At 41.5% G+C, this 7761-nt stretch overlaps 1 protein-coding gene across 2 annotated transcripts in view; it reads left to right on the top strand.

The window, feature by feature from the left end:
- Positions 1-2386: 2386 nt before the first annotated feature.
- CASR (calcium sensing receptor) overlaps positions 2387-7761 on the top strand; it is a 152882-nt gene continuing 147507 nt past the window's right edge. For both annotated transcript variants that reach the window (XM_072613824.1, XM_072613823.1), the window contains exon 1: positions 2387-2954. The gene's annotated coding sequence lies outside the window, so the exon portion shown is untranslated. The remainder of the gene's footprint in view (positions 2955-7761) is intronic.

The following is a 7761-nucleotide window of genomic DNA, read 5'->3' as shown; positions in this document are numbered from 1 at the left end:
AATACCGTATTTCAGAATCTTCTATTTTCTCCACTTGAGTTTATGTTTTTTCTGGGACTTGGGTTCTATCAGCACTGGTTCTTTCATCCCTGCTCTCTTTGATCTTCCTTTCATTAATTTCTTAAGATACTTTCTTTTCTTCTTCTCTATTGACTTCAAAGTATTCTCTCTCTATGTCTCTTCCTCTCTCTTTCTCCCTCTCTCCTCTCCTCTCTTCAACTTCCCTCTTTTCTTCTTCTTCTTCTTCTTCTTCTTCTTCTTCTTCTTCTTCTTCTTCTTCTTCTTCTTCTTTCTTCCTCCTCCTCCTCCTCCTCCTCCTCCTCTTCTTCTTCTTCTTCTTCCCTCCCTCCATCCTTCTCTCTCTCTCTCTCTCTCTCGCTCTCTCTCTCTCCTTCTCCATTCCCATTCCCAATCTACTTTGCTCACAGAATGACAGCATTTTAAAGTTGGAAGAGATTTAAGCAGCAATCATTTTAACCCACAACAGAAAAGAAATCACCTCCAAAGGCATACTCATCAAGTGCTCATCCACCTTTTTGAAGACCTCCACTGAGGAGGAATCCACTTCTTCCCAGGTGTCCCCATTCCATTTTTGGACAGATCTAATTGTTAGGGAAAAAATTCAATTGATTCTACACCCAGTGAATTGATTGTTATTTACTCTACATTTCTCCATCTTTTCCACAAAGAACACTAGGTCATCAAATGTTTTGCTGCAATCTAGATAAACTCTTTAGCATTCCCCTGATCAACCAGTTTGGCAGCCCTGTCCAAAAAGGAAATAAGGTCTTGATAAAGTCAAGCTGCCTCTCTTTTCAGCAAGAGCCATTCCTTATCTGGTGACCGTTTTAGTTATACTTGACTGCCAGCTGTTTTATCTGTTTCCCTTCAGCATGACATGAAATCCACCTTTGTGTCCCTGAAGTGACTTTTTGTTGTTCTCTGTTGTTATGGACTCGAGTAATTCCCCAGAATCCATTTAAGTGGGTATTACCACTAGCCATTTCATTTCTCTTGTCATTCTGGAGTTTGTAAGCTCCATTTCAACTGACCTGCACTTGAATAGATAGTTTAGATATGTCCTTCTTACTCATCACTTAATCAGTCGTGGGAAACCAGATCTCCAGACACCCTCAGTTCATTACTCTTTCCACCATTTCACATTATTCTTTTCCTACATGGTGTAGGAAACTCTCTAAAAATCTGCCTTAGTAGCGTAAGGACCCCTAGGAGGTATTGAGTTAAAAAGGGGAGGTTTTAAGAATTATTCATGCACTTATGGTTTTAAATAGAAAGAGTTATAGAACTACTTCTGACTGCTGCAAGTAAAGTTGTATATTTGCTTATATAATTCATATTCATATAGCATTTTAAAGTTTACAATGATGTTGCTCACAATATCCACTGTGTAGATAGGGCAAGTATTATTTTTCCATCCTATATATTGTTGTTGTTCAGTAGTGTCCAACTCTTCTTGACTCCATTTGGGGTTTTCTTGGCAAAGATACTGGAGTGGTTTACCAGTTTCTTCTCCAGCTCATTTTACAGATGAGGAAACCGAGGTAAAGAGGGTTAAGTGACTTGCCCAGGTTTACACAGCTAGTTGAGTGTCTGAGACTGGACTTGAATTCAGGATGGGTCTGCCTGATTCGAGGTCCGGCACCCTGTCCACTACGAAACCTGGCAGCCCGTTAGGGAATAGAAATCGAGTCGTGCTGTTGTTCACAGGTGGTTACTTAGCTAGCAAAATATCAGAACTCCGAATCCAAGGTAGGTCTCCTTACCTTCAGGTGCAGTGCTCTTTCAACTACACCAAGTTCGATTATTTCTCCCAATTTCCCCTGATCCCCTCCTGCAATAGTCCTAGAAAACTTTGCGTTGACGTCCTTCACAAGAAAATATTTCCCCACTCGTGGCCTAAAGTCACTAGTTCCAAGGCCAGGGTTCCAGTCCCTCTTCCCTTTTTGCTGATACTCAAAACTGAGTCCTTCCCCAAGGCAGAGACACTTTCACAAGATGCAGCATGCCAGAGAGAGGATGGACTCCCTTGGGTACCACATCTCGGCTAAACTCAGCTGGAATTGCTGGAGACCGCCAGCTCAGCCAGCAGCAAGCCGGCAAGCAGCAGGGGACCCTAGAGAAGCAGGCAGAAACTGGGGTCACAAAGCAAGCAATCACTCTGAGTTTCTCGGATGAGAACGTGCGCCCAATCCCAGGCCACAGAAAGGATAAGGAAATCCTTATCCCTATAAGGGAGGCGCTGGCACTGGTTGAGGGTTCAAGACTGCTTGGTGTCTGAAAGAATCACACAGGTGAGGGAGGTGTGGTCTGGACCCAACTAAGTTCGAGGAGACAGGCAGACAAGATATTGGATAAGGCAGAGAGACGACCTGGGGAAGCAGTCAAAGGATCAGGACAGTAGATTCTTGGAGAATGAGACTCTGGAAAGTAAGGGAACTTAGGGGAAAGCCTGAGGGAAGGAAACACATTGGAGTGAGAGCGCGCACTGAACAGGAAAGGAGGCGGGGCGGAGCTTTGCAACGAGCTGGGGAAGAGGAGCCCGAGTGAGGGTGGCGAGCCTGCTTGGGGATTGGCTTTCTCTGGCCTCGTTCTCCCTGTCTCTCCCGCTGCTTGGGAGAGAGAGGAATACTTTTAGGCTTCGGCAAGAGATGCTGTTTGCCAACCCGGAGGGACGGATAAGATGGAATGGGAGGCAGGACTGAGCCGGCACCTTTCCCAAGAGGCAGTGAACTTGAAGGTGTAGGAAGCCAGGTGAGCAGTGCTGGAGGAGCATCCCCGCGCCCTGCCTAGGGGGATTTGCGGTCAATCCTTCCTAGTACTAGAAACCTGCCGTCCAACCCGCATTCTCGGATCCGCCCGGCCAGGAAAAACCAAAGGAACCCGCTACCTTCGGCCACCTGTGGGTGCAGTGGAACCCTGGAGCGGGGCGCCTGGTGAGTGAATGGAGGGGCAGGAATATTGATCAAGATGCGAGAAGAGGGTGGTGGGATGGAAGGTGGGGGAGGTGGGGAAGAAGGGGCGTAAAGGGTTTTGTTTTACGGTTATAGGGAGTCATGAAAAAAACAAGAACGAGTTTATAAAAGCAAACGGGGATCGCTTAAGACAACTGACACCAAGTACAACTAGGGGTTTTCCTGGGGACTGTCGGGGCTGATCTATTAACTGTCACTGAACTAAGGCTTTATTTTATAGATGAAGAAACTGAGCTATGAAGTTATGTTCCTTTGGACAAACTCGCAAAAAAAAAATGTCAGAAAGGGACCCCATTGCTAGACTAGGACAGGGACTGAACCTGCGCTTTCACTGGATAGAGGGATCTCCTAGATGTGGGAATTCTATTTAAGAAATCAAGTTGTCTGTCACCTTCTCTTCTAGTTAAAAGTCTGGCCCAGGGCACTAAGAAAATAAGGGACTTATCTGGCTTACACGGCCAAGATGCGTCAGCAGCAGAACTGGAACCTAGATTTTCTGACTAGAATGCCAGGTCTCTATCCAGTTCCCTCTCTTCCCTTTAATTTTAAAAAATTAAGTAGATTTCCATTGCAAAAGCAGCTTCTTGCTTTCCTGGGCTCTTTTTCTTTTGGCTATTTGCAAAATAAACTGGCTTTCACCAGAGAGGAAGAGAAAGTCTCTCTTCTTTCCTTGGGCCCTGCACTGGTGGGGCTCCTGGGCCAGATTTCACACCCATGCAGGTGGTCCCTGACCTGTCTTAAGGAATATTGAAATTTCAAGCCCCAAGAAAGGTTGCCATATGATTCAAAAAGTATATTGTTACTCTTTCAGAGCGTGGGAATTGAGAGGCTTCACGACGTGTACTTAGAATCATGGAAATCTGAATTAAAATCCTGCTTCAGACAGTTATTAAATTATCCAATCTTTCTGGGTCTTCATCTATAAATATAAGAGTTTGACCCAATTGTCCCTGGGGTCTTTTCTAGCTCTAAATCTAAGTCTCTGAACTACTTCAGCTGTACAATACTTGGCCAAACATGAGTTTTCCTCAGTCATAGAATTTTAGAACTAAAAGGTTTTTAATCTCTCTCTCTCTCTCTCTCTCTCTCTCTCTCTCTCTCTCTCTCTCTCTCTCTCTGTCTGTCTATCTCTCTCTCTCTGTCTCTCTCTCTGTCTCTCTCTCTCTCTGTGTCTCTCTCTCTGTAATTAACCCCTTGGCAGGCTAGCGAAGCTTATGCATTCTTTCTCAGAATAATTTTTTTTAAATTCATGATTGAAGGAAATTCTAAATTTCAGTTAAAGGTTAATGAAAATAAGGGCGTAATTTTTCTCATCCAAGCTCACAGATCCTCTGAAATCTAAGAACTCCTGATCTTATTTCTAGGTTTTGTAGGTGAGGAAATTGAAGCCATGAGGAAGGAAGTAACTTGTCTAAGGTCACATAGCTAGTAAATGGCAGAACCAGTTCAGACCCATGTCTTCCGAGGACAAATCTGCAGATGAGTTACACATTTGCACTGGAATTTTCACACAGGAATTTCCCCATAAAGATAAAATCATGGATCTGGCCAAATTTTTTTTAAAAGTTGTCCCATAAATCCTGTGTTTATACCATTACTCATTTTTATGCTTTTTTGTTTTTCATTTGCCTTTGTTTCTAAGTTAGATTGACATAAAGGAAGACAATAAAAAAGGGGGTTATTTTTCCAGACTGAGATTTTGGATCTGTTAGAATGTGATTCTTCTACGAAACCTTCTGCATTCTGTGGGAATGAATAGGGCTTCTGAAAAACGTAGAATGTTTCATGAACTGGGAGAGCAGTAGTAGAAGAAGAAAGAAAGTGGTCTGAGTGATCTTTCTGAATGGCAGGGAGCTATTCCAAGGGCTAACTGTCTTAAGTACATACTTGTTCTTGTACTAAGTGACTTCACTGACTGAATTTGCAGAAAAGGAAGAAATATTTATTGTCCTAGGTTGGGATAAGCCCAAGGTGTTACTTAGCTGAGGAGAGAAAAAATTGAAAGGGAGGAATTGTTGGGGTGGATGGCAAAGTGGGAGATTAATGAGGAGTTGAAACAAGAGATCTGATTTAGAAAGTTCTCCTGTTTTCTTGAAACCAGAATAGCATGGGTGCTATTCTATAATATTTGGGCAAAAACTATTTTTTTTTACTGTTCACTTTTCTGTAGAAATGAAGTCATTCTTCAGAATCCTACCAAAGACTAATAGGCGTGTGTACATTTATAGTCTACATCTATTTGCTTCTCTGTCTCTCTTTCTGTCTCTCTCTGTCTCTCACTCTGTCTCTCTTTCTCACTCTCTCTCAACTTTTCTGAGCCTCAGTTTCCTCATAACTTCTGTGAGACTTCAATGGGATACTACACTAAGAACTTTGTAAACTTTTAAACACCATATGAATATTACTTAATAACTCTGGAACTTTGGCCAAGTTACTTAATTTTTGCTTCTGTTTTCTTAACTATAAAATGGGGATAATAATAGCACCTACTTCCCAAAGTTGTTGTAAGGACCAAATGGGATAATATTTGTAAATAGCACTTAGCAACGTGCCTAGCACATAGTAGACGCCATATAAATGCTCATTCCCTTTCCTCATTATTATTATTATCTTCATTTTCATTTCATAGTTTTCTTATCACTATGATTATTAACATATATCTGAAGATACAAAGTGATCTATTGTCATTATTCTTTTGTAGTCAGGAATTCCTCAAAAGTTTATTTAGTATTGGTTCATAGACAGTTCTCTCATCTTCAAACAAATTAAGAGTTTATTTGTAAAAATAAATGATTATTTTCCCATAGAATTCTAAAGGATTTACACTGTTCATATGAATCAATGAATTGGGAGTTCTTCAATGTACAAATCTATTGTCTTAAAGCCTGAGTGCTGAAGATAGCCTTGGAAAATGACTTAAATCTTAGAAGTGAGAGAGTATTAGAGCTGGAATTAGAATGAATACATAAGATATCATTCAGGCCAGAGATTCTTAACATTTTTTGTCATAGACTCCTTGAGCAGGCTGATGAGACCCTATGGATACCTCCTTAGAATAATGTTTTTAAAGACATAAGATAAAATACATAGGATTAGAAAGTGAACAAATTATATTGAAATAATTATAAAAATAATAGAAGTTCCAAGTTTAGAGACACCTTGAAATCTATCCATGGACCCAAGGGATCTATGGACTCCAGATTAAGAATCCCTGATCTAGCACCTGCTGCTCATTTTGGTGAAGTGAGGTACTTGAAGTCACAAAGCTGACTGGCAGAACCTTGGGCTCTTGACCAACACTCCTAGTGCTCTTGCTTCTGCACCACAGTTTTCAGTGTTTGAAACTTTCACTTCCACCAGAGCATTCAGCAGAAATAGGGCAACATTTATTTTAGGAGCCTCTTTCCTTCCCTTCTGTACCCCTATCTCACCTTACAAAGACCCTTCTTTATAGGCACTTGTGCTCAGCTAGGTGGGGCAGTGGATAGAGCACTGGGCCCGGACTCAGGAAAACCCAAGTTCAAATCTGGCGTCTGACACTCACTAGCTGTCCGGCCCTGGGCATATCCGCCCCAATATCTTTGTCAGAAACCAAACCAAAACAACAACAACCATCCCCCCCACCCCAAACAACAACCAAATGAGGTCACAAAGTTTCAGAGAGAACTGAAACAAGATAACAACAAACCCTCATATTGTTCTGTGACTGTTTAAAACCCTTCACTGGAGCATCCCACCCAGATCTGTCTATTTTCCTTCAAAGTGTCTTTTGCAAGGCAGGCTGAGTGACAGAAAGGAGATGGGATATACCAGGTTAATCCAAACACTTTGAGTACCTCAGATCCAAATCTAGGACAATGAGTCTAAGAACCCTGAGAATAGCAGGTCCTCCTCCCCCCACCCTAAAACCACCAGACTTGCTTCCAGTTTATCCCCCAGAGCTGTCATCCACGGAGTAAGCCCTTAACCTGGCAATTGATTCTGCCACCTCACCAAAGATCCAGAAAAGGCAGTTTCTACCACCGAAGTCCTTGTCATTGTCAAATGGTTTGGAATCTGAAATGGATGTTCTTTTATCAGTGGAAATAATAGGAAATGAAATGTATTACCATCTGCATTGCCATCATATCCTAAGGACCACTGGGCTTTTCCTTCTCCCTTCCGCTTCCTCCCCAAGAAGGCATGCGAACATATATGGGCTGTACGCATACATTCCTATTAAACACATTTTCACATTAGTCATGTTGCACGGAAGAGTTAAAATGAATGGGAGAAAGCATAAGCAAAATTAAACAAAATCAAACATGACAAAAGAGAAAATAGTCTGCTTCATTCTGCTTTCTGACTCCATAGTACTTTCTCTGGATGTGGATGTCATTTTGCATCATGAGTCCTTTGGAAATGTTTTAGGTTTTTGCATTGCTGCTATCAAAAACAGTCCTTGAATACTGTAACTGTTACTGTGTATGATGTTCTCCTGGTTCTGCTCACTTCACTCAGCATCAGTTCATATATATCTTTTTTCTTCTTAATTAAAATTCACATTCCTTGGGTGGCTGCTCTTAACTATTATGGGAGAAAGACATACAACCACCTGAAATAGTTCATACTAAAGTGTGAACGACTCAATTAACACAGAGGGTGTTATATGTCAAAGAGGATTTTGTTAACCCAAATTAATCTCTAATTGACAGAATGTATTTGGGAAATAGTTTTTCCCTTTTAATAGTTTCTTTTTTTTTTTTAAAAACAGATTTAATAACCACCA

This window comes from Notamacropus eugenii, chromosome 5 (assembly GCF_028372415.1).
Source record: "Notamacropus eugenii isolate mMacEug1 chromosome 5, mMacEug1.pri_v2, whole genome shotgun sequence".
In the NCBI taxonomy this organism is placed as follows: domain Eukaryota; kingdom Metazoa; phylum Chordata; class Mammalia; order Diprotodontia; family Macropodidae; genus Notamacropus; species Notamacropus eugenii.
Note: the sequence above shows the minus strand (reverse complement) of the source record. Positions and strands in the feature narration are given on the sequence as shown.